Genomic DNA, 6,000 nt, shown 5'->3' on the forward strand with positions numbered 1-6,000 from the left:
CCCCAAGAGACTAGCAAAATTTTTAAAAATATAGATCAGAGGAAGAGAAAAATGTCTGAAAGAGCATATAATCCAGGAGTTCTTAACCAGGTAACCTGTGAACTTCACTTTGTTTTTCTTTTTAATTTTTGGCAACTGTGTCAACATAATTTTCTTTCCTTTCCATTCCTACGCATTTTAAGCACTTAAAAACATTATTCTGAGAAGGGGTCCAAAGGATTAGCCAGATAAATTTGTTGTGTCAGGGATTCCTTCAGCTGAGAACCTCCAAGGAAACAGTTCCTGACAAGGTCAGTTATCTGCCAAAGGTAATATAAAGCCAAGATTTAAACTCAGCCCATCTAACTCTAAATCCAGTATTCGCTTGTCACACAGCCTTCCAAATGAGAGTCATTGTTTACAGGTTCTCCTCAGGGACAGGACTACTCATTCTGTCTTTCAACTGCTTAGATATTTCTCTATCATCCCTTACTTATATATCTCATACCTCAGCTTTTTAGTCTATTAAGACATAGGGATTCTCCAGGTATCAGTTTCTTATGCTGATTTAGAACTGGAACTCATAGAAAGGTACAGCTGGGCAAACTTCCCTAGGAAATATTAATAGTCTGTGTCAATATCTGATTTTATCCATTTCTCTTTTTTTCTTTCAGCTTCAGCATTGATTAACCATCTCAAGTTAAAGTTGCCCCAGTAAAATGCCATATCTTCTCATTTGATCCTTTGTTCTAATTTGATGCAAATTTTAATGTTTCCTCCCCCAACTTAATGGCTGGATTATATTCAGACAACTAATTCAGTAATGACCCACCCACATGAGGATGAATTCCTATTTCATCAATACAATCAATTTTACTTTTTTATGTGATTTGGGGAGAGTGAGAGGCTCAGACTCTTGTGAAAAGAACACTATTGTTTATTTATTTTAAAATTTCCAAATTTTCTTTTTCCCTCCAGCCCTCCCCTCCCCATTAAGAAGGCAAGCAATGCAATGCCAATTAGATATGTGGCGTGCAAAACACATTTCCATATTTATCATATTGCAAAAAAAAAAGCAAGAATAATAAAGTGAAAAGGTATGTTTCAATCTGCAGTCAGGGTTTATCGCTTCTCTCTTTGGAGGTGAACATCGATTTTTATCATGTGTCTTTTGGAATTGTCTTAGCTAATTGTCTTGATCAGTCACCAAATCTTTAACAGTTAATTATCATTACAACATTGCTGTTACTGCATACAATGTTCCCCTGGCTCTGCTCACTTCACTTTGTATCTGTTCGTTTAAGTCTTTCCAGGTTTTTCTGAAACCATCTCCTTCATTCTTATTCTCTTCTTGACGAGAATATTTGTGATATATACTCATAAGGTTTCTGAATAGTCCATAAGGTTCTGGCCTCTCTCATGTCTTATTCCTGAACTATATTTCAACATAGTTGTTCACTGTCCTTCCTTATGCCTACTTTTGCATTGAAGTCACCAAGTATTAAAGCATATATTGACTTACTTTAGAGGCTCTTAACTTTCTTTGCCCCTTCATTCTGTGCAATTGATGTACAACATTGCCTATAGTTATGTCCATTTCTCTTTGCATGCAATTATCATGCAAATTGTAAAGCTATATGATCAGGGACCCCATGACATGATGTTTTGGGGGTTTTTTGCTGCATTTAGATACACAATAAAATCCACTCTTTTATTTGCCTTTCCAAGGAGAACCTGTAAGCCATCTTTCCATTTAGCTACATAAATTTTTTTTTTTATCTTCCGGTTTAATAAAAAGATATTGATGTGATTCAATGGATTAAGATCTCACATTTAGAATATCAAAAATTAAACAAATGTTTATGGGTAGTCTAATGTTTACTATCCTCTGTTACCTTTCCTGAAATTCTGTAACTACCATAATAGAAACAAATGGCCACCGTATGGGACTAAGAGCACATTTGTATTTTCCTTTAGCTCACAGGCAGCCATGGGCAAAGAATTCATCCATCAAGGGAGCAATCTATTGGTGATGAGCCTTACATACTTAACTGGACTGGTCCAGCTGAGACTGTATTTAAAGCCTTTTCAGTATGGTTAACCTTACCTGCATTTTGCTCCATTGGTATGGCTTTTGAAAACCCAGGGTGCTTAATATGTGAGTGAATAATAACAAATCACATCTAAATAGATCTTTAGAATTATAAAGGACTGCCTATGCTTTTTCTTATTTGGTTCTTCCAACATCCCCTTGAAGTATATAATGAAAATATTTCCATTTTGCAGATGAAGAAAATGAAATTAAGAGGCAGAATCTCAGAGTTAGAAAAGATCTCAGATGCCATCTTGGTCAACCCATACCTGATCACGAATCCCCTCAACAATGTTCCCAAGCCCTCTAGTGAGGAGAAGACATGGGAGCATAGATCAAGGGTCAGAAGGGACCTCCACAGCCTTCCAGTCCACCCTCCTCATTTTAAAGATGAGGAAACTGAGGCCCAAAGAGATTTAGTGACTTCCCCCAAGCCACCCATGGCAAACATCTGAAGTGGGAAAAGAAACTAAGTCCTCTGCCTCCAGAACCAGGGATTTTCCCACTGGACCACACTGTCTTCTATGGCAGTCCATTGCACTTTGGCATAGTTCCAAGCATTAGGAAGTTTTTCCTTATGCCAAGACTAAATAGGTCTCTTTATAGCCTCTGCTCAGAGAACAGATCTGCTCTGTGGGACTGAGCAGAGCAAGTATAATCCCTCTTCTATGTGACAAGTCCTCAGGTACTGGAAGACAGCTACCATGGCCATGCTGAGTCTTCTTTTCTCTGGGCAATCTAGTTTTAACGAGGTGTGATCCCCAGGACCTTCACCATTGTTATAATTCTTCTCTGAATGTTCTCTATCTTCTATCTTAGCCTTGACTCATATACTTATATTCTTTTCTGTTAGCCTGGGAAAGGAGTGTCTACCCTGGTGAGGGGTGATGTATTTTCTATATACTCAGGCTGAGTTTTGGTCTCTCTCTGTTCCACATGCCAAAAAGCAACTGGACCAAATTATTTGACTTTTTAAATGCTTGCTTTGGTAATCTAATAATACATTGGCAGAAAGGGATATCTAGACATTTTTTTTACCTAGCACCTTCATGAATAAAGGATAGCTGCCATGGTTCCCTGAGCCCTCAAGGTCTGGACTGGCCACATTTTTCTCTGTGTCACTTTCAAGTGTTCAAAAGGGTAGAATGATAGGCAGTTGAGGCTGGAGGGGGTCTTTGACTGTTAAAGTTGGAAAGATTCAAAGAACGTCAAGCACATATCAAGACATGAAGTACGTTGCCAAAGTCAATACCAACCAAGTCGGGGTATATGGGGTGTTCAGGGAGGATTAACACTTCTGGTGGGAGGGCTTGCTGAGCCCTTTTCAGGACTGCTCACCCACCTTTAGTGTCCACCGTCACCCAGCTCTCACTTGTGGCTCTAAGAAGCTACACCATGCTCAGCAGCCACACACTAATAAAACCTTCTCAGCAGATGGGCTAAACTAGGATGAGGGTAATTGACAGGCCTAAGATCCATCAGTGAGTTAGTGGGACGTACTACCCCAAGCATGTGATGACTTCCTCCAGCAGAATGGGTGGATGAGAACAATTCGTTCCAACAGCCATGAAGTTGGCTGAAGCAGGCGCCAAGGAATGCTTAGAGCTTGATCAGGTATCAAAGATACCATCTTGGGCCACTGCCAGTCATCTTGACTTTTGTCCTGCCACTGGACTTCAATAACTCTGAAAGAGAGAGTGAGGCTCATGACTTTACACAACTCTGCCTCACTTAAATCCAATCAAGCATAAGTCATCACCCTTGATATCATTGATCCTTTTTAAAAACAAAGAACTAACAATAACCAACCTAATGCCACAGCCAGAACCAGGTTCTGAACCAAGGGCTCCAAAATCCTAGTGTTATGTCTCCTTATTTTTTTTTAAATTCTGAACTTAAAATAAAATTAATATTTCCATATCCAAGAGAGAACAGAAAGAGAGGATTGTATAGAAAACTGAAGACCTCTATTATGTATAGATTGCTTTTGTCTGAAATATATAATAAATTCAATGTGTGACTTTCTAAGCTATCTTACTAGTCTATGGTTCCTTCCAGTCATCCTTCTATTCATTTCTGTATAATTTTTTTAAAAAGCTTCAATAAGTCTGCTCTTCCCCCCTTTTTTTTTCCTTTTTGACCACTATATTGCTTCCCTGTCATCCTATCCTTCCATTCCCTTCCCCTTTTACTTTACACTCTATGATGACAAATGTCAAGGTATTAAAGGCTCAGGTATAAAAGCAACAACTAAAAGTCTTGCTCTCATCAGATGAAGTAATCTGGAATTCAGAAAAATGTTCAGTGCTTTCTTAGTGACCTTTAGTTACTATTTCTTAAATAAGATAAAGAAACGCACTTTCACTTTATGATCCAAGCAATTGAAGAAAAAAGGATTCATTTACTTTTTTTTTTTTGGTGGGGGAGGTTTCTGTGTCATCTGCGTCAACTGCACTCATGAAAATATTCTAGTGGCTTCCCATTGCCCTCTAGGATAAAAAAATAAGCTCTCTGACAGATGATGGCTTTTGCAACCTGGCTCCAACCTTCTTTTCCAAGCTTATTGTGCATTGTTCCCTTCAAATGCTCCATGTTTCTGGCCAGCTAGCCTTTTGTCCCTTCACAAAGGGTGTCCCTTAAATTTGGAAGGTCCTTCCTCCTTTCCCCTTCCTCTTGAAATCTTTCCTTTCTTTCAAAGCTCAACTCCACCACCAAGTCCTCCATTCTGCATTTCCAAAATATGGCACAGTGGATAGAGTGGTCTTCAAGTCAGGAAGACATGAGTTCAATCTTGCCGCTGGCATTTACCTTAGTGACCTTGGGCAAGTTACTTATCCTTTCTCGTCTCCATTTCCTCATTTATAAAATGGAGTAATAACATATGAAAATAGTGCTTTCTTATTTTTTTTCCTGATTCCTCAGTTATTGATACCTTCTTCCCTCAAAGTCCCAATAATCTTGTATTTATTCCATATGCATTTTGTATCTACTTATACATGTACATGTTGTCTACCCTAGAAAATATAAATGCCTTAAGCACAGGAGTTGTTTCGTTGATGTCTTTTTACCTCTGGCATCCAGCACAGTTCCTTGTATATGTTATTCACTCATTCACTCATTCATCTGACTCTTCATGACCCCATGGACCATACTGTCCACGGGGTTTTCTTGGCGAAGATCCTGGAGTGATTTGCCATTTCCTTCTCCAGTGGAGTAAGGCAAATGGAGGTCAAATGACTTGCCCTGGGTCACACAGCTAGTAAATGTCTGAGGCCTGATTTGCCCACAGGTCTTCCTGACTCCAGGGCCAGTGCTTTCTCCACTGAGCCACCTAGCTGCCTCCTTGTGTATAGTAGTACTTAGTAAGTGTGGATTAATTGTTCTTGCATCTGGAAAAAGACAAAGACATTTCTAAATACCAAAAATAATAAATAGATTTGAAATAGTGTCTTAGGGTTTGCAAACTACCCTATGTATGATGACTCGTTTGAGCCTCACAATAGCAGAGATAGATACAACAGGGACCGTTGTTATCATTTTACATTTGAGGTAACTGAGGTTTGGAGTGGTTTAGTGATCCGCCCACGGCCACACAGCTAGCTCGTGTTGAAGGCAGGACACAATTTCAATTATTAGTAAACATATCAGTATCTGCCAGGCGCTCCTGCACACACCCACTGAGATTTCTCTCCCTGGTTATGACAGTTGATTTGTTAGGGGTTAATGAATTACTAGGCTGTTTAAGATTTTTCTTTTGAGTAGTGGCTAATATCTATCCTAAATTTAACCAAGGTCCTTGAATGTTGTGCTCACTTCCTGCCTACATTGGCCCTCTTGGATTTGACATCTTTTTTGTTTAATATCAACACTACCTAAGCTTTAATTTTCAACTCACAGGGCACATACAAGCCATGTGAACAGTGGCAAAA

Source organism: Phascolarctos cinereus, unplaced genomic scaffold (assembly GCF_003287225.1).
Source record: "Phascolarctos cinereus isolate Bilbo 61053 unplaced genomic scaffold, phaCin_HiC Scaffold_9;HRSCAF=440, whole genome shotgun sequence".
NCBI lineage: Eukaryota > Metazoa > Chordata > Mammalia > Diprotodontia > Phascolarctidae > Phascolarctos > Phascolarctos cinereus.